This window comes from Eulemur rufifrons, chromosome 1, assembly GCF_041146395.1.
Source record: "Eulemur rufifrons isolate Redbay chromosome 1, OSU_ERuf_1, whole genome shotgun sequence".
Lineage (NCBI taxonomy): Eukaryota > Metazoa > Chordata > Mammalia > Primates > Lemuridae > Eulemur > Eulemur rufifrons.
In genome coordinates, this window is record NC_090983.1 from 40,053,341 (window position 1) to 40,075,621 (window position 22,281).

Genomic DNA, 22,281 nt, shown 5'->3' on the forward strand with positions numbered 1-22,281 from the left:
CTCACCTTCAACCATTACCACCACCAAAAATATAAGTAAAAACAAAATAAGCAAAGGCCTAAAGTGCTGCACCCAAGCATAAGGTTACGATCTCTCTTATTCTAAACTGGATGGGCTGGTTTGGAAGCAAATAGTGGCTACATCTCTACACAAAACACAGCCTAACCACAGGGATTTGTCTTTCTCAGTTGTTTTCCATTTACTGTTAACTTTCTTAACTTTCTTGTTTTCTGAATCCAAGTGGATGAAAAGTAGAAGGTAGAAGTAAACGAACATGACCATCAGTGGTGTTTTCCTAATCTTGTTCAACTACATTTTTATATTAGAATTTCCAGCATTGAATCAAGGAAAGCAAATTGTCTCAGGCACCAGCTGCCATTAATCTCAAACATGGAACAGAAGGATGGGGGAAAGATCAAAAAAAAAGAAAAGGATTGAGGAGGTGAGGATGAAATAGGAAAAGGATATTAGAAGGGATTTAGAAGATCCTCAGTAAAGTATTAAAAAGGTCTGGTTCATCTCGTTCTTTGCATGTTATGTTCTTTGTACTTTTGTGTTTTGAGGAAAAAAGTATATGTTGCCATCATCTTTGATAACAATTTTGTTGATCAAACTTGCTACAGATTCATCAATTTCCCACTGCTAGCAAAAAAAATAAATAAATAAACAGGAAAATAAAATCCAAAATACGCTACACAAACACACAAGTTACACAAACCTATGCCTCTTTTTAAGTTCCAAATCAGCTCTGTGGATGACCTCTACTTAGCCTAACTCAGGGGTCAGCAAACATTTGTCTATAAAGGGACATACAGTAAACAGTTTAGGCTTCATGGGCAACATGGTCTTTGTTACAACTACTCAACTCTGCTGCTGTGGCGTGAAAGCAGCCATAGATGATATGTAAATGAATGAGTGTGGCTGTGTTCCAATGAAATTTGAATTGTGAACACTGGAATTTAAATTTCATATAATTTTCACATGTCACAAAATATTATTATTGTGATTTTTAAAAACATTTAAAAATGCAGAAACTATTCTTAGTTTATGGGCTACACAGAAACAGTCAGCAGGCCAGATTTGGTCGATTGGCCACAGCTTGCCATCCCCTGGCCTTGCTCATTAAACTTACTCTGATAACTGTTTAAAACTACAGACGTCCAGGCCCACACTCATCTCAATAAAGAGCTCTATGGGTGAAACCCAGGTATTCTGAAAGCTCCCTAGGTTGCTCCGATACTGAGCCAGGGTGCAGAACCACTGATCTGTAGCTCATTCCAAGCTGTCCCCAGTGATACTGTCCTACAATCCCAAAATAAAACGAATTTGGTCATCTACCTTCCTGCATTCACATTGCCTATTCTGAAGCTTTCTTTTGAGTCCACCTCTGAATCAGAGTTGCCATGACAACCGTAATTCAATCCAGGCCATAGTCTAAAGCTTCTGGCCTAAAATAACCCAGAGTCAATCGACCCAGTTTAAGGGGTAGATTGTGCTACACCTTCAACTCTCTACCTGTGTGGAATTCAGTCACTGGGGTTACTGGTCCGTAGCTCCATGTTAACCCTTAAGTCTCAGGTTGCCACCAACAAGCTGAGTGGCTATAAATGTGATATGTCCTTCACTTCTTTCCCACATTTCTAATCTCACTACTGATAGTTCTTTAGAACCAAACAGGTGTCCTAAGAAAGAAAATGCAAAAGTAGTAGTATCCAGGGCAAGGTTACTGCAGATTTGTTGTGATAATTATAGCACAATGACTGGCCCAAAATAAGCACTCAATAAATGGTAGCATTATTATTATAATTATTGTTACTATCTTAAAGAAAATTATCCTTTTGTTTTCTGATTAAAATTTTACCCCAGAATTCCAATAGAGAGAGGAGCACTAGTATTTCCTTCTCACCAACCATTTCGGGGAAAATAGTCGCCTCCAGAAATAAACAAGGGTAAAATTATGAGCAGAAAGGAAAGCAGCATTTGGATCTATGAAAAGGCAAAAAAGCAGACATATATTTATTGACTAGTCACCAAAAAGTATTTCAGCAACCTAAGAATCTCTTTAGTATCTTTTTTTTTTTTTTTTTTTTTTTTTTTTGAGACAGAGTCTCACTCTGTTGCCCAGGCTAGAGTGAGTGCCGTGGCATCAGCCTAGCTCACAGCAACCTCAAACTCCTGAGCTCAAGCGATCCTCCTGTCTCAGCCTTCCGAGTAGCTGGAACTACAGGCATGCGCCACCATGCCCGGCTAATTTTTTCTATATATATTTTTAGCTGTCCATATAATTTCTTTCTATTTTTAGTAGAGATGGGGTCTCGCTCTTGCTCAGGCTGGTCTCGAACTTCTGAGCTCAAACGATCCGCCCACCTCGGCCTCCCAGAGTGCTAGGATTACAGGCGTGAGCCACCGCGCCCGGCCGTCTTTAGTATCTGAATGGAATATTTAAACTGCCATATTATTAACTGTTATGGGCTGAATTGTGTGTCCCCCCCACAAATTCCCCCAGATTCATAGGCTGGAGTCATATGATAACTCCCAGTATCTCGGAATATTACCGTATTTGGAAATAGGGCCTTCGAAGAGGTAATTAAGGCAAAATGAAGTCATATGGGTAGGTCCTAATCCTATATGATTGGTGTCTTTTTAAGAAGAGATTAGGACACAGGCACAGGAGAAAGACCCAGCGAAGACACTGGAAGAAGATCTAAGCCAAGGAGAGACGCCCTCAGGAGAAAAAAACCCCGCTGATGTCTTGGTCTTGGACTTGTAGCCCCCAGAACTATAAGGAAATAAATTTCTGTTTCTTTAAGTCACCCGGTCTGTGGTACCTTGTTATGGTCGCCCTAGCAAACTAATACATTCACTCTCATGAAATTAAGGATTTGCTGACCGAAAGGAATTTATGTTTTACTCTATGATCTTCCATACAATAAAATTCTTCTTTATGCTGAATATAGAGCACATGTTCAGGGTCCTAGAATTGTTGTGGGCACTGAGGTCTGGAAATACAGAAGAATAGTCTGAAAAATGCCCTCAGTGAGATACAGATACCTACAGAACATCTATAACAATAAAGCTCAGAAACAACATTGCTTTCCTGTTTCATAACAGGAAGTCAGTAAGCAGAAAAGAAACAAAGGCAATTTTAGAACAGGTGGCTGGTATAAGTGGAACTACCTATAAAGAGGAACACCACTGATAAGGAGCAAATGATTCAGCAGAAAACACGACACTGTGGGAAACCCAATCACTTGGCAAACATCTTTATTCTGCATTTAAGCAAAATACAAGAGTAGGAGAAAAAAATACTTATTATAATTTCTTATACAACAACAATTCCCAGTATTAGCAGTTTAAGTTGATTGGTGGTTATCTTATAATAAAACTGGTATTTTTTCCACGAGTGTTCAAGATATAGATACAATTATGAGTCATTCTGCAATTCCTAATAGTGTACTTATGATGCCTTACTTTTCTAAATTTAGCCAACTATATGACTGAATGCCCCCTGAGAACCACTTAAAACCCCAATGAACATGAATTTTGCTCAATAAACACTTATTGAGATACCACTATGTACCACATGCTATGCTGGACTTGAGGGCAGTAGCAATGAAGAGGAAATCTTACTTGCCTTCAAGGGACTTACAGTCTAGGGGGGAGACAAATACATAAACAAGTTAAATATAATATAATACATTAAGAGATATCCACAAAGTGTTATGAGACCACAAAGGAGAGACCCTTAGCTACCTGGGGGTTCAGGGACACCTGGGTTAGAAATAGCTGGACACAGAAGGCAGGAAGAGCATCATAGAAGGAGGGGTTAACCGCAGACTCTCACCCTGTGGCCAGACAGGGTGATTGAAAGACACAAGAAGGGTCACAGTCTAAGAATTTTTGAAGAGAGAAGTGAACTTTTCCAGTCCAGATTCCATCTGGAAATTATTCCAGAGACGACAACAGAGCGTGAGCAGCAAAGAAAGACCTAAGCAGGATTATCCTACACTGCTCAGATCTGAGAGACAAAAGAGCAGCGCCACCAGAGAACTCATCCTCAGCCTAACAAGCAATTGGCAACAAGCATTTTGCAAAACCTCTAATAGAGAAATAAAAGTTCTCAAAAAAAAAAAAAAAAAGTACACTGGATAAAAACAAAATACCCTGGGTAAAGATTGGTTTTTCTGCTTTCCCTTCAGATCTCACTTAGCTCCACCTCACGCCAGGTCCAGTCTTTTTTACATGTGATCACTGCATCACATGCCTCTGCTCACAACACTTACTTCAGCTGTCGCCGCACACTACAGACTGACTGTATTCTCCACGGAGGACAAGGACTTTTCACATTATGTTAGCTCAGTTTTATCCCCAATGGCTGACACATAGCAGGCACTCAGTAAATATTCACAAACTAGTGGGAAAATATAAATGCTTTAAATATCAATTAACAAATACTTACTGAACATACTCTATGCTAAGTGCTAGGGATACAGTGATGAACAGGATATAAATATACACTATGCACATATTACAATTATTTATGTGTGTGTATACATACATATGTGTGTTTATTTTAAGATATCTGCTTATGGTATAGGAATAAGTGATGAGTATGTGAAAGAATGAATTGACTTACAGAAGAGGCCTAGAAATAAGATAAAAAAAAATAGGTGTCCATATGTGACAGCGCTTTTGACTAATGTTAATTAACTATGGTTAATGAAGATAAATATTGTCATTTGTGTGGACAAGCAATCGTACAAGGGATAGCTGCCCGTAGTTTGTTTATCCAGGATGTGTGGGGACATCCTGAGGCACATGTGTTGGAACCTCAGCACATGTGCATGAGCAGATAACAGGGCTCTGCTCACCACAAGCCTGTCTCACCAGAAGAGCAGGCGCTGGTATACAAGCCACAAAGCTCAAAGAGTCAGCGGTATTCCCGTAGCATAGATGAAGGGGTCACAGAGAGAGATCCTGAACTGCCAAGCAAGTATATCTGGCCACTGACCCATCTTTGTAGAATAGAATGTAAGAACCATGTTCTATGTCAGAAGAGGGAATGAGGGAGAAACAATATTCATTTAGCTGCGTACATTTTGTGCAGCTAGTGATACTTCCTTCTATTGTTTCTGCTAGAAAACGAAAAGGTAAAAGTGAAGTCTGAGCCTCTGCTGGTCTTAATCATTCTTTATTTTGCTGCCTTCAGATCTTTACTCTGTAATGACTGATAGGCTAAGCTAAGAGTCCACTTACTGTCACCATCAGCAGGGTCACTGTGCTGGTTCCTGGCCACATTTACATCTCTCCATTGTTTTTTTAGTTTGTCTACTTTTTCTTAGGTTGTATATATCTCCAGGTAGAAAATAAGGATGTTCAAAACAAAATAGAACCTTGATTAATGGAACCCAACCACTTGGAAGACACAATATGCTGTTTTGTTGCTATATTTTCCATTTAGGTAAAAATCGAATGACGGAACACACACACACTGAGATTTTGGTCAAAATTTTTCCAGGATACGGCCTGAGGTATACCTACAGCACAAAAACTACAATTTCCACAGAAGAATCACTGACATTTGGCATAGCAATTAATTTGAAAGAAGCCTCAAGAGTTTTAGTTGATCCTAAGCTAAATTTGAGAAGACTAAACAAGTTCATCAAAATTCAGGCCGGGCGCGGTGGCTCACGCCTGTAATCCTAGCACTCTGGGAGGCCGAGGCGGGTGGATTGCTCAAGGTCAGGAGTTCGAGACCAGCCTGAGCGAGACCCCGTCTCTACTAAAAATAGAAAGACATTATATGGACACCTAAAAAATCTATATAGAAAAAATTAGCCGGGCATAGTGGCGCATGCCTGTAGTCCCAGCTACTCGGGAGGCTGAGGCAGTAGGATCGCTTGAGCCCAGGAGTTTGAGGTTGCTGTGAGCTAAGCTGACGCCACGGCACTCACTCTAGCCTGGGCAACAAAGTGAGACTCTGTCTCAACAAAAAAAAAAAAAAAAAAAAAATTCAGGCTGAAGGAATATCATGACCAAATCAAAAGGAGATAATAATCCTGCCGTTCTTGACTATGGCCAGACCACATGGGTACAATTAAGGGCACCACTTTTAAGAGATCGGTGAGAAAGAGAGAAAGGAGCCAGAATAGGGAAAGGAAAGAAAATCGTGGGGAGTCCTGGATAAGATGTCCTGGGAGAAACCCCTCAGGGAAGCGGAGAAGCAAAGTTGCAGGAGGGTCATTCGAGGATGTGAAGGACTTTCTGCTGAAGAGGGAGTGGGCTCACTCCCTGTAAGTCCAAAGTTAGAGCCGTGGGCAGGTGACGTTGTTCTGGCTGCTAAGCACCGTGCCACGGAACCTCAACACTTGTGCACAAGCAGGTACCAGGCTTCTGTTCCCCACGTAGTGTGAGACCGGGTTAAAGCTAGACCTAAGGCCATTTGCTGGAATTTTAAATTAGATAACACATTTTCTGTTTTGTTTAAGCCACTGTAGGTAAGGTTTTCTGCCACTTCAAGTGAAAGAGTCCCAAGTGACACAAAATCTTAGCTGCCTTCTGAGGCAGCAAGTTCCACATCTCCAGAAGCAGCCAAGCGAAGGCTAAGTAGTAACCATTTATCAGGAATTGGAGGAAAGGGACTCTAAACTGAGACGAAGCGAGGCCTATTGATACATGGCTGTATTAGTTTGCTAGAGCTGCCGTAACAAATACTACAGACTGGGTGGCTTGAACAGCAGAAACTTATTTTCTCACAATTCTGGAGGCCAGGGTCCAAAATCAAGTTGTTGGCAGTGGTGATTTCTTCTGAGGCCTCTCTCCTTGTCTTGTAGACAGCCCTCTTCTCCCGGAGTCCTCATCTAGTCTTCCCTCATGCCTGTCTGTGTCCTAATCTCCTCTCCTTATGAGGACAGAAGTCAAAATGGATCAGGGTCCACCCTAATGACCTCCTTAAAGACCCTAACTCCAGATGAGATACTGTGGGTTAGGACCTTAACATATGAATTTTTAGGGGACAAAATTCAGTCCATAGAAATGCCCTCCAAAGTGACTTACAGCTCCAGCATAAAGCAAAACTTTATAGAAAAAGCCAGCGTTTCCTCCACAGACCAGCAGCTGAGTACTGACGCTAGTGGCAGCTTCCCCAGGCCTCTACAGTCAGCGTGAGGCCACAGCCTTAGAAAAGGATTCTCAGCATTGTGTACAACCGAATCAGACTATGTTTACTCATTTACTTTATCTAAGGGATTGCTATTTACTTTCCCAGTGGTTGATGTAAATTAAACACTCTTACAAACAGTGTAAATTAATGCAATTTTATAGTGGGCAGCACGGTGGGGCACAGGCTGAGCCCTGACTGAGGCGGTGGAACCCACGGCACAGGCACACCTGAAGTGGGCTTTTCTCAGGCGTGGTCATAACTGTCTTGGTTGTACTGGAAGGGTTTTGAAAAGATCAAATAAACATGTGAAGAAAAACTGCAAAACACCGCATAAATGGGTAAGCTACCGTTAAATAAAATGCAAATATTTCAGCAAGAGCAGCCACATCTTTTACAAATTCTGCCTGAGCCAGTACCTGGAGAAGGGTCTAAGATCTTGAGTCCCAACTTCCATTCAGGTCAGTTGGCTTTGAGGAAAGAAAATTCTCTATATAGATCCCAGCAACTAAATAAATCCCATCCCCATCACTGGTGAGCTGGTCTGTTGTCACGGCATGGCCTGGATGAGCCTGCACGAAAGGCTTTGTACACACTTTTGACTTGTCAGCAAAAACCTGAGGCCTGGTGGGGGCTGGGAGACAGGCAGGGAGGGGTGAGGTCTGACATGTGGTTTTTCACATACTAAAAGCAACCAAAGTGGAAAGTTAGATCACTGGAGTCAGAACTAAGAGGAGCCACAGTGGACACTCCAACCCTCTCATTTCACAGAGACGAGGAAAGAGAGGTCCAGAGAGCTGGGATGGGGCCACAAAGTTGGCTGGCCAATGGAAAGTCCAGGTCCCTGTCCCCCTGACCTACGTGCTATTGTCCTACTCCAAGGTCCCTACATGAACTCAAACCTAGACAAGGGCTTGAAGAAACACCTTTGGATTGGACCAGAAGCAGCAGGGACTGTCAGTGTTAGTGTGGTTATACTTATGGACACAGCTGTGCATCTGGATTAGGAAAGCTGGGTGTGTGTTTGTGTTGGATTTAGAAGACGGTTGACATTTTAAACTCTGACGAATCACTAGGACGACTGGAGTAAGAGAAAAGCCATAAAGCAAATGCCAACCACTGCCTAATATCCTGGATCACAGAAGAAGGGCTCACCCAGAAGCAAAATTCTGTGTCATGAGATGAAACGGGCCAAAAGATCATTTCTGCTGAGGTAGCTGCAGAAACCTCAGGTGTCAATGCTGAGGCAGGACGAAGGGCGAGCCAGGATCTCCACTCCCACCTGCGGCTGGAGGTGGGCTGCAGCAAGCAGGCAGGCTTTGAAATCAAATAATCAGAAGCTGCCTGCTTGGCTGGGAGGCAGGAACAGAAACTAGGGAGGGGCACCACACACACTCACGCACACACAGCAAACAGGATTGTGAGGGGACAGCGACGGGAACAGGCCACAGAGAGAATGGCAGGGACAGGGGCTGTCCAGAGTCTCCACCTCGAGTGTGATCCAACCATAGGACAGGCTGTGTCATCAACCCTGCAGGTCACCAGAGCAGCCGGGAAGTTCCCCAAGCTGAGCTCATCCCACCAGGGGGCTGAAAGGGGCCCTGATCTTTTCCATTGCTGATCCCCGTGGGCTCCAGAGAACCCACTGTGAAGAGTGAAGCCCCCAGAGGCCATCTGTCTAGGCTTCTGCCCTCCTTGAACATTCACTAGCTGTCAGAATTAATTCAATGTCATTCCCACTCACAATGATAAACACTTTCTGTCTGGAGTGCAATTTAAGTCATGGAATTGTCAAGTAAGGAACAAATGGAGTAGATACAATTACAATAAACTCCTACCCCAAACCCATCAACTAATAAACTTTTATGACTAGAATTTTGCTCTGTTATTTTTTTAAATAGGAAACTCTAACTGAATATACTTCGTTCAAACCACTCCTACTCATCTTTTTGTGACATTGAGGAAGAAAGAACATTAGTTTCTGTGATCTCTGAGACCTCCACTGGATACAGGGCCCACCTCAGGCCCACCCCCCCAACACTAACATTTCTGTACTGTTCTCCAGTTTTGCAGCATTTTTTTCAACTTAGCATCTCATGTATTCCTGCCAATAATCTTCTAAAAAAGGAAGGACAAGGGTTACTATTGATCCTATTTTACAGTTGAGGAAAACAAGGCCCTGAAAGGTTAACCAAGTTGCCAGGGTCATGCAGCTAAACAAGCTGCAGAACCAAGACTCGACCAGGTCTCTGCTGTCAGATCCTGCGCCTCCCCCGCAGTCGGCAGAGCCTCCCCACCGGGATCATAAACCTTTTCGGGAAATTTAAAAGGTGCTCTTTTTCACACACGCAAAAATTAATAACACTTCACCTTAAAATCTTGTTTCACAAGATTTGTTGTAATATTCTACCTGCATTTGAAACATGTAAGATTTCTAATAAAATTTCATTGACAGAGCCAAAAATAAATGAATAGTGATAATAGTAATAAAAGTCATAGTAATTAATAGTAACTTGATTAATATTAACAAAATAGTAATGATACCGGTCTTTACTTTGATGACACTAGCATTAGTGTCTGAAATATATAAAAGAGCATGGGATTTATAAGCTAGAGAACCTGGACTGAAGTCCCCAACTGCACCACTCAGAAGGATAGACTTTGGGCAAATCATGGCAAATTTGTTCCTTTCTTGGCTTGCATGGCAGATCTGGCCACTCAATGTACATGCAGAAAAATACATGGACATACACATGCAGAAAAATAAAAGTTTGCCACTGCTGGGCTCAGTCCTACCATCATCCCACTATGTTAAGCCAGAGGACCCTATGCTAGGTCCTTGCCCTCTGACTCTTAGAATCTTTGGGAATCCAAGCCCTCTATACCCACCTCAGGCTCTCTTTGCTCTGACTATCTATTTAGACATGTGTATCAGTCTGCTCAGGCTGTCAGCAATATGCCATAAACTGGGTGGCTTAAACAGACATTTATTTCTCACAGGTCTGGAACCTAGAAATCTGAGAGTAGGGGGCCAGCATTGTTGGGTCTGGTAAGGGCTCTCTTCCTGGCTTGCAGATGACCACTTCTTGCAGTGTCGCCACATGGTTGAAAGAGAGAGAAAGAGAGAGAACAAGCTCTTTGGTATCTCATCTTTTTTTCTGTCTTTCTTTCTTTTTTTTGGAGACAGGGTCTTGCTCTGTCACCCAAACTGAAGTGCAGTGGTATGATCACTGTAACTTTGAACTCCTGGGCTCAAGCAATCCTCCCACCGTAGCCTCCCAAGCAGGTAGGACTACAGGTGCATGCCACCATGCCCGGCTAATTTATTTTAAAATTTTTTTGTAGAGATGGGGTCTTGCCATGTTTCCCAGGCTAGTCTCAAACTCCTAACTTCAAGCGATCCTCCTGCCTTGGCCTCTCAAAGTGCTGGGATTATAGGCATGAGAGTATCTCATCTTATAAGGGTACTAATCCCAGCATGTGGGCCCCACTCTCATGTTCTCACCTAAACCTAATTACCTCCCCAAAGGCCCCATCTCCAAACATCATCACATTGGGGGTTAGGGCTTGAATATATGAAGGGGAAGGGTACAATTCAGTCCATAGTAACATGCTTTTCATCTCTAAGACCTGCATTCTCTAACCAATTAGGAAGCTACCCTGAGGCTCCCTGAACTCTGGCTATAAGCTCTCAGGTACTCTACTCCAGGCCCCCAAGGAGTTAACTTGATCTTTCCACCAATGGAAGGTATCAGGCTTTCATTAAGCCACTGTAAAATGACTATAATAAAATAACTGTTTTGCAAGGCTATGACAACAATAAAAATATTTTTGAAAAGTATAAATTGTAAAGTCTATAATAATTATTTTTATGGGTGATCTAGAAATTAAAACAAAGACTAATTGATTTAGCCTAATTGGGAAATTCAACATAAAATTTTTCCCTATAAAAGATGGAAGAATCTTCTCTGTAGAATACAGTACATTCCAGCTATGAGTTGCGTTTCTGTTTGCTGGTCTGGTCTTACTTTGTTTTCTTTCTCAATTTACATTGCACTTACCAGACAAGACTTAGGCAAAGAAAATCATAAGTCATTAGGCTACTTTAGGCATCCTGTTCCCTCCAGTCCTGTGCTTTTGCAGTCCCATGGCAACACAGAAGGGCTTTAGTTCTAGCTACCAGTGAATACCATCAAGAGAACGTTAGAGATACATTCATCCAGCCGTCATGTTCTCACATTAGGATGTCATTTTCATCCCTATCATAGAAACACTGAACTTGTCTCTTCCCAACAGTCCTGCTATAGGGCACTGCTTCCAGAAGTAACACTGATGGTAACATGTTCCTTCTCAGAGAAAGATTTCTCAGAATGGACTGACCAGCTGATGGGAAGGAAAGGGAACAGAGAGGAGGAAGAAGGTAGTTACAGAAAACCTCAAATCATGGCATGGAGCCAACTGTTCTCTATGTGCCAATGTTTCCTAAAAGACATCTCCAACTTGATCCTTTCTTCCAAGACCTGGACTTATCAATACAACTTATCTAATGGGCACCTCCCCCATCCCGTAGGAACTGCACAAGTTCCAAACTCGAGTATCCTCTTCCCCCACCCAGAACCCATACTTTTCTCCCTGGTTCTCCTCCTCAGCGAGTGGCATCCACCTGGTGACCGCTCAATAAAACAACTCCTCTTCCTCACCCACCTACACCAGGTCCCATCCAAAAGAACTCTCAATTTTATTCACTTTACCCCCACTCCCAATGCCTTAGGCACCTAACCTTTCTGTAGCACCTGACATTTTCTTTTGTGTTTTACTGTCTCCCACCCCCTACCAGAATGTGAGCTCCGTGAAAAAGGGGCCTCATCTGTCTTGTTCAACGCTGCATCCCTAGAACAGAAACTTTTCCTTTAAGGAAATATTGAATGGACACAATATTTAATTGTGAATAAACTTTCTATACGATACATGGTCATCATGTGTCATACAGCGGAAACAGTTTTCGCTACTTATATTCAGTACGAATTAATTACATTACTTTCATCCTAACAGTGCTAAGGAGAGCTAACAGGAGAAATAAGAGTAACTCTGATTTCTTTGCCTAGGGGTAAAGGGAATAATTTGGGGCAATGGGGTACTTTAGAGGAATGTAGACCTTACCAGGAAGAGACACAAGAGGGTATGTGAAACAACTGAAAAAGCTGTACCAGACATTGGTCACTCAAAGCAGAAAAGAGGAAGACTAAGAGGTGAGATGGGGTTGCATAAAGGAACAAAAGACTCGCTCCACCAATATAACTCTGGGCCTATGAATCTATAGGCAGAGAACATGGGCTTTGGAGTCTGACTGGTGTGGGTTTAAATCCTAATTCTCTTATTTGGGCAACTTACTTAACCATTCTAAAGTTCTCATCTCTAAAATGGACACAACAATGCCTAACGCATAAGACTGTTAAAAGGATTAAATAAGGGCATATAGATAAAGCATTTAGCACAGTGTGTTTGTAAATATTTTAAATGTAATAAAGCACTCAAATGGTAGTATAAAATGGTAGTATAAAAAATTACTCTTTTTACAATATTATCCCATAATTATATTTTGTTAAGGTTGGAGATTTTTTTACTTTTTTTTGTTAAAGAAATGGGGTCTCACTCTGTTGCCCAGGAGTGCAGTGGTGTGTGATCACAGCTCACTGCAGCCTCAAACTCCTGGGCTCAAGTGATCCTCCTCCCTCAGCCTCCCAAGTTGCTGAAACTACAAACATGAGCCACTGCACCCAGCACTTATTTTTATTTTTGGCTTATCAATTATTTGGCTATTCTGAAATTTTGAACTTGCTTAAAAAAAAGCAACAAAAAAAAGACTTCCACCTGGATTGGTACAAGGCATTAAATCAACAGAGGTAGTAGAAAAATCACCAGCTTATAATTCAAGAAAAAGGAACTTACAATTTCTCTGAAACTTCTTCAGAGAATGAAGTTAAAATAAACCTTTCTAAAGTAGGGCAAGATAAATGATGATAATAAATTCTCAAGTAATTATCTGTAAAATAAATAAAAGCAGAAATCAGTTTATGTCAATTGCTCAAACTCAACTCCCCTTAGAAAAACATCCTAACTCTTAGTGTAATGCTCAGGATCCCTGCCCACCTCTCTGGCATTATTATTCCCCACGCTCAGGCCATTCACACTTGTGGTTTCCTGTGTCCTCCAGATCTTCCTGGGGGCGGGGGAGGTTTCTATTCAAGACTGTGCTCACATTCCCAGCCCTGCTCCCAGGGCTGGGCCAGCACCAGTCCGTGTCCTGTTAGGAAAACAGGGCCACGTGTCACCACCTGAGCTTCGTCTCCCCCAGACCCGCCATTCCCCCCCGCCCCACCTCCTCGTGGAAAAATTTTCTTCCATGAAACCAGTCCCTGGTGCCAAAAAGGTTGGGGTCCGCTGTAAACCTGTCCATGCTAAAACAACCGCATCTCCTCCATCACTCTGGAACCCGTCGCCCTGCTTTATTTTTGCCTTGTATCACTCATCATTATCAGAAATAAAATCACCTGTTTACTGCACAAGGTCTACCCCAACAGAATGTTAGTCGCACGGGGGCTGGTCTTTGTCTATCTCATTATACACTCCATCTAGCCCCACGGTGGAGAAATGTTCCTGTCACCCAGTGTGTGCTTAATAAATGCTTGTTGAAGGAGTGAATTGGTGACAATAGTAATAATTCTGCCCACTGTTCGTAGTTGAGCACTTAACTTATGTGCTGTGCATTATCTCAATTTATCTTATTAACAATGCTATGAAGTTAGATATAATTATTACCCCCATTTTATTAATGCAGAACCTGAGGCTCAACAAAGCTAAATTACTGATTTATCCAAGGTCAGACATGTAGTAAGTATGGGCTTTGAATTTAAGTCAAATGCATGCACATACATATGTGCACATACACACTTTTTATAGGTAAACTAAAAAAAAAAAAGAAGAATAAAAGGTAACAGGACAGCTACTCACACTACCCAACAATCCTCCTAGGGCTTAGAAACAGGACTGGAGTGAAGCCTAGACCAATTTGCTTTCTCTCTCTCATTCTCCTAAATGGAGCAACATGCCTGGCCCACAGTTAGAGCCAAGGCCCACCCACCAACACCCCATCACTGAGGATTCCTCACTGTACTCAGGAGTTAAGCACAATGCACAGGAACAGGGTCCAAAGATGAAGTACCTAGACAAATGCAACTGAAAATGTATTCTTTTTAATAATGTCAGAGCTCCAATCTGTATGTTAACTTTGTAAAGGAAAGAAAAAGTTAGCAAGTTACTGGTTTTTTATAGATTACTATTTGAAGATGTTTTCAGCAGAAAAAAAGGCAAAGAAGAGTTGCTTAACATTTCAGAAATAAGAATGGAATGGTTACGTCCTTCAAGTTGCAAAGGCTGTGGAGAGGTGTGCTATGAAGTAACCTCCTTTCTTTTCTAATCCACTCTCCCAAAGTATCCTACAAAATTATATAACTGCAGTCTACCAAATATTTCATGGATATGGAGAAATGTAATTAGCCGAATTACTTAGAGTTTTGACTTGTAGAATAAAAAGGCAGTAAATTGACACTCTATGACTCAAGATAATTAAACAGCTGGTACAAACACCCAAACTTGGACCCACTGCCAGTAATAAACTTAATGATCTTTGGGATATCACTTGGCTTTTTGGCATCTTGATTTCTTTTTATATATAAAGAAATGTTATAATTACTACTCAAATAAGAGCTGCTGGGCACAGATTGATATTAATTCTTAATGAGATGCTATGAATTGCACCTGATCTCATTGTAAAGCAAAGAAAACAGGACCTGAGGCCATGGTAATTCTATAAAGTAGATGTGTAATCATTTATGTTTATGCCATTTAGGGAAAATATATAGGCAATGTGCATATTAGGGACACAAAATCGTAATGTTTACCTGATACATTTGGATAAATATGTCTCTTTAAAACATATACAGCTATAATTATACACACACACATCTATTTGGTTTTCTACAGGAGGATGATTATATTGATCCACTCTAAGTAGACATGGGCTTCAAGCTATTTTCCAATAGAAAATATTTTAAAAAGTAGAAAATATCTAGCACCAAGAATGGAAAATTATGACTATTTTGCCATATTTCTTTAAAGAAAAAAAATGTTACAGATAAAACAGAGGTCTTCATTGTCCCCTATCCAAGTCCTCTTCTCTTTTTGTCCTGTCCAGAAAGCCAGGGCTAATGTGAATTTAGAATGTGTTCTTCTCCAAATTTAAATGTCTTTCTATATGTATAGGTATATCCATGAAAATATGCTTAACTTTTAAAATTTGTTAAATTTTGCATAAATGTACTAAACTGTGCATCATTCAGAAATTTGCTGTTTTCCCATTCAACATCATAGTTTTGAAAGCTTTACCATGTTGATTCAGTTCATTTCTTTCAACTCCTACATAATGTTCCATCTTGTGACTCTACCATATTGAATGTATCCATTCCTCACTTGATGGCTATTCAGACTATTTCTCTTTTTCACTTTAAGAAAGCCACAGTAAGTAAGTAAGCATCTTTGTACATGTCTTTCTGCATGTATGTACGAGTTTCTCTAGGCAGGTATTTACCTTAAAATGTAATTTTCAGACTATAGGAAATGTCCAACTTGAGCCTTGGCACAGATTGCTAAATTGGTCTTCACAGTGGTTGCCTAGGTAATGAATTTGTAGGAGCTGCCTTTACTCTTGTCTGATGCACACCTCGACCACAACCTCAGCCTGTTAGATGGTGGCAGTCTGCAACCACAAGAGATACTGCACAGATGGAGTCAGTCCTGCTCTCTTTAACTCACTGAGTACCTCAATCAACCCAGCCACTCAAGGTGAAAGAGAAAGCAAACCAAAAGTGACACCAATGACTAAAAGCCCTGGCTTCATTTACACTAGCTTGTGACAATGGCCTTTTGTTCTGAACTATGAATAGCTCAATTATAAGTAATGATATTATTAATAAGTCAGCCTGGTAGCTATGATATAATATGGTAATATATTTCTTTGCAAAGATGTTCTTTTCAAGGGACTATAAAAACCAAATTACTCCCTTTCAACTCCTGATCATAAATTCTTCTATTTTTGAAACTCTACAGCCTACAGTTTAATAATGAGAATCTACATTTGAAATAGCTCTAAGGGACTTTTCCTATAAAAATGGGTATCAACATCCTTGAAGGTAAAATGGCAAGGGAATAGGAAAATAGAAATCTACCACATACAAATAATAGCTGCAATTACAACTATTTAATATGCCAGTTATTACAGAGATGGTAGCTTATAGCCATCAAGCCCTAAAATACAGCATTAAGGAGTATACGAACTCTTAATATCACTAGACAGTTCATTTTTTTCATAAGTGCTATGACATGAACTATATGTATAGGACATGATCTACGTGTCCTCCATATATTAACAGAGTACTTAGCAGGACAGGAATAATCCAGAATTGCTCATATTTTAACAATTCCAATGCTCTCCAGTTTGCATAAAATGAAAAACAAAATCCAGTAGCGATGAGCTTGCACTGACCTATCCTCACAGTCTTACCCAATCGCTCGTGTCTAAGAGAACACTGCCAGTTACACTTTTGGCTAAAACCAAACCCAACAAAAGAATCTGAAATCACTAACTTTGTGTTCTCTGATTAGAAAAGCTCTAATTAGCTCCACTCTCTAATCCTCACTGTGTCAAACTAATAATGCCATCTCAGATCCCCCAACTGCACTAACATTTTCGGGTTTTGTGTGCCAAGACAGCACGTTATTTTTTTTATTGTACCTATGAATCAGAGACTGAGTGAGCACATCTGTTTATTTTTCTCCGAAACATTTAGGATTGTGTTAAACGTGAAATCTCTTATTAAACGTCTGTGCTGATGGCTCATGACCATCCAGGCCTGCCGGATTTTCAGAGCAGTGCACTGAGAGATCCTTAGAGTCTTTAAATCCCTCACCTGCTAAAATTTGGCCCATTTAAAAACAGAATCAGTCTTAGATGACTCTCCAGGTGGTTAACATTTAAGATCAGCTTTAAAGCCAGAATATAAATGCCAGAGAGACTGGAACCAAGTATTTAATCTCTTATATTCCCACCAGTATGTAGTTTTGGGTTGGGCAGACCCAGAACAAACACCAATAAATGTCTACTACTAGAGATTTCCTATTTTGGCCAACTTGTAATTTCTAGTTCATGGTCCATGTTTCATTAGCTTCTTTTTAAATGGAATGTGCCCTCACAGCTTTTCTCCCCTCTCCCCAATTTTAGAAACTTCATGACACTGTCAAATACTTTTCTTTCCAACTCAGATCCCAGTGAGTCGTCAGGCAGATTTTACTCCTGATGCATACCCCTCCCAGTCAGAACTACTTTTCAACTGGGTTTACTTTTCACAAAGCTAGAGAGCTGTAGCAGTTGGAACTGTAGCATTTAGCAGAGGAAACTGTGCCTTTCTTTTGGATAGAATGCTCCGCCAGGGAGTCAGGAGATCTGGGGGACTTCCCAAGCTGCGCAGCCTTGAATACACCCTGCCTCAGCCTGGCCTCCTTGTTGATAAAACAGTATTCTCTTATAATCTCAAGATTCCTTCAGAGTTTGTAAAAATTCTGTGATGATTAAAACTCAGATAAAGTTCAGCAAGTCTAAATCTCAGCTTATTCTCAGGGAAATAAACCTCATCACAGAACAAGGGTGAATCCTGAAGATAATTTGATGGTGGCAAAAGTAACATCATTTTTGGGAAGTACTACTGTGAGGGTGGGATTTTTTTTTAACTTAATTCACAAAGAAATTCTTTAAATATTAAAATTCATACCCTTTGATCAAGGAGATAGGATAACATATTTCTCTCTGGCAGCAGGGTTTAGTACATGCTGTATCTCTTTTGGCAAATCACCTATCCACATAAAAAAAGAAGACTGATTTCAAATCTCAGCTCTTTAATCCTTAGAGCTTAAAGGGAAAGGGGGAAAATGACCTTCCTTTTGCCCATTACTCAGTCAATTACGGGAAGCATTACTCTTTCCATATTACCATGGTATGAATTTGGTTTCAAAGTAATTATTCAAATGAGAGAAGCATTTATCATTTTTTCCAACTGACGCTGCAAATGAAATTGCTAAACCAAGGTACCAGAGAGGAATATGACCTTATGTTCTGAGGCACCCATTATATGAAATGAATTACTTTCTCTTCTATGCATATAGAATGGTGCTAGTTATGTACCATCCTTGGGAGAACTGAAGAAACAGTCACTCAAATCATTCTCTATGTTCTGTGGTTCTGAGGAGCGCCAGTTGAGAAAGGCTTGCAGAAACAAACAAAAAATAAAATTCTGGTCCTTCAAACAGGGTACGCTGTGTTTTGAATTTTCTTAGAAGAGAGATATTCTGGAAAAGAAGATATACTTGAGTCCTGCTTTTTAACATGTGAAATAGCTAGACTCTACCTCTTCTTAAATACTGCGATGAGTTAACTAACACTCAGGTGTCATAGAATAGCACCACCACCAACAGTAACACTAACAGCAGCTCCTACTGCTTCCTGCACCTTTGCCATCTGTCTGACTTCATACAACAGTTCTCATGTAATTCTAATACCCCTATGAGGTAAGTATTGCCATTCAGATTTACAGAAGAATAAAACTAAGACTCAGCTCATGAAGCATGCCCAAGATTGCCCAATTAAGTAAGGAGCAGAGGCAGGATGGAAGCCAGGCCAGTCAACTCAAAAGGCTTCACTCAGCAAGCACCAAGGCCAACCCTGAGGATGGAAGACTGCAGGCGTGAAGCCATAAAATGAGGGGCCTGGGCTATTTCATCTCTAAATCTATCTCAGATTAGCATGCTAATTTATCAAAATGCATAGGATAAAAAAGAAAAAACATAGATGTCACTTCTTTTCACTATGTAATTTTGTATAAAAGGATCAGAATTTAAAATAGGACAAAAAACATTGTCTTTATGAAACAACTGCTTTTGAATGAAATAGGGGCTGATTTTAACACCTCAATACTCACTTTCAAAGTTGTAACAATAAAATTACACATGATATAATTGCTAACCCCTGTAGAAATGTTTGATTGATGACCCAATTTCAGGAGTTACATTGTGGCTTTCTATTTGTTTTCTTTCTTGCTTCACCATACTTTATTATAAATTTTAAAAAATAATGAAACTGAGTTGTATAAAATGATGACTTCAACAGAACCATAAAATCTCCCTTACAGTAAAAAGCAAAGAACCCAGTCACTTTAAGTCTGCAATCTACCTTCCTCAGATCTTATGAGTAAACTCCTAATCCACTGCAACAGAAGACTCATTTATTTCACATTTTTAAAACTGACACTGTTACAGATGTTATAGCAGAACTGATGTTGTGGCTAAACCATATTCTGTAATGCCTATAGGTGGGTCGACAGGTTTCCACTGGAATCTTCCTATCTCTGTGAAAAACTGATGTTGTGACCAAGAACAATCATACAGCCACAATCGATTATGTGTACTGCTCTTGTTAGGTCTGGGTGGAGGGCAAACAGGTGGCAAGGCAGGTAGAGGAAGTGGCTAAAGGTGGAGGGTGGGAACCAATCAGAATGCAGAAAAGAAACCACAGTATCACATATTTGTGGCCAGAGACTTTTCCTTAGACGAAGCATGCCTGCGCAGTGAGGAGTTCCTAGTGACCTTAACTGATCTGGGGCTTATTACCATCTAATTAGCATTATGGTTTTGACATTCCAACCGCCATAGGGTTTTCATGAAGGATTCTGGGAAGACACATGGATAAAAAGGAAACTGTTGTACAACCCCTACCTGTTATATAACCCAACCTGCCAATCACCCAAAGGTGGGAAATGGCAACCAATCCCACCCAGGAGAGAGGCGGGACAAGCTAGTGAGTATATAAAAGATGGTGTGCAGTAAGACTATGGGGTCTTCTCCACTAGCTAAGAATGACCCGTCTCTTCCTCTGAGACATACTTTCATTTTACAATAAACGCTGTGTGTTCATGAGATTGCTTTGTATTTGTGATCGTCGGCTCCACTCAGTACCAATACTCATTCCTGACACTGGGAATTCAGGACCAGGGAACATCAGGGCAGACCTGACAGTCTGGCAGAGAAAACACAGGCCAAACGGGCCTCATTTTACCAGTGCTAAGAAAAGTCGTTACATTTTATTTCATTAACTAGCCAGACTATGTCAAATCACCAGTTTTTTACACATACCCTACAAAATTTAAAAGCTAAAAATACTTCATTTTCTAGTACTGATTAACTAGACTAAGCCAATCTTTAAGAGGACAACCTTATGGTTTATAAAAACAAAACGTTCAAATATATAAAGGCTTCATCAGGTAGTGCACTTCCAATTTAATTTAATCCCATTTTATTTGACAATTTATAGTCATCATAAATTGAAGGGAAAAAAAATCTCAATTTGACCAAGATGTTTTTGAGAGGGGATGTTAGTTGTTTTGAAAACAACAAACATCTTGACCTTGAAGGCTTAATAATCTGTATACTTCTGATATTATACTATCACCTGTATTTTTATAAGATTCAATGGGGTCTTGTAGTTATGAACAATATAATATATCAGAAGACTGACAAAGTAATAATTTTAAAAATGAGCTGAACTCCCATAAGCCAGTGACTGTTCTAAACAATTGCCATGTTTTATCTCATTTGGTCTTCATTTAAAAACCTGAAGAGATAGGTACTAATAGTACCCCTATTTACAGATGACAAAACAGAGATACAGAAAGTTCGATGACTTGTCCAGGGCCATATGGTTCCAAGTGGCAGAGCCAGGCTCTGACCCAGGTCCCCTGACTCAGCCCGTGCTTGTAACCACTACATAATACTGCCTTTCATAAATAAAAACAGGAAGAAATCTACCTCTGGGAAAAGCAGCTATTTCCTTTCTCTTTTATTTCCCTCTCTCTTCCTTATAGTTCTGGTCCCTTTATTTTTTCTCTCCCTTGCCTATGTCTTAGGCCCACTTTTAAACACCCACAGAGGGTGCCTGCCTCAGGCAATGACATTGGGGAATACTCAGAAAGTCAATTCTGAAGCAAGACGTGGAAATAGGTTACAGTAAATACCACAAACACAAAATATTCTCAAGCATAAGCATGCTTACTTTAAGCAATAAAGCACAGACCAACATTTCAGTAAGATCAGAAACTTGGAATACTATCTTGGAGACAACTATAATTGGTCTTCCTCAGCTCATTTCTCTTAGACCACATGACTTCCTTGTTAGTTCTCTCCATGTTCATGGTTTTAACTGTCTCAAAGCTGTATCACCAATCCTAACCTCTCCATTAAGTTTCAGGCCTACAATAGTCAACTGTCTGCTAGACATCCCCATCTAGGTATTTCAAGTTTAAACTAAACAATCACCCCCTTCCCAATTCTACATCTCCTTTCTGAATTTCCTATTAGATTTAGTGGGACTTCCACACCACGTTGGAAATGGGAGAGTCTCTACCTCACTTCTAACATCCAAACCATTCTGTCAATTTTACTGCCCCAATCTATCCCTTCCCTCAATTTCTGTTGCCACTGCTTCCTGTACCATCTCTCACTTGGACTATCTTAAGAACCTTCTCGGTGGGCTCCCAGCTACAAAGTTACCCTGCCTATTGCAAATGAGAGTGAACATCCATATGAAAATCTATGGCCCTCCTCTGCTTGGAATCTTGCTATGGCTCCTTACTGCCTTCAGATGATAAGTTCAGGTTCCTGACCCCTGCATCCATCTGGGCTTCAACCTCCCCTGTTTTTTCCAACCCCCTTCTTTTTAGTGCTCAGCCCCTGGATCCTACTAATCTGGGATTCTCTAGGCATAAATAATTATTCAACTAAATTGAACAAATATGCAGGGTTTTGGTTTTTAAATAATACAGAGTAATACTTGCTCCTGTAAAGCATGTATAAACTATAATTTCAAATTTACTATGAAAATTAAGTCTTTTAAAACACTTTAATTACAGTGAAAATCATTTTTAAAGAAGAAATCATCATTCCTGAAGAAATTAGAAGGAGAA

The 22,281-nt window shown here is 40.4% G+C and overlaps 1 protein-coding gene across 1 annotated transcript in view; it reads right to left on the bottom strand.

The window, feature by feature from the left end:
• MFSD6 (major facilitator superfamily domain containing 6) overlaps window positions 1–22,281 on the bottom strand; it is a 48,557-nt gene that overhangs the window by 20,552 nt on the left and 5,724 nt on the right. The gene's annotated exons all lie outside the window — the stretch shown is intronic.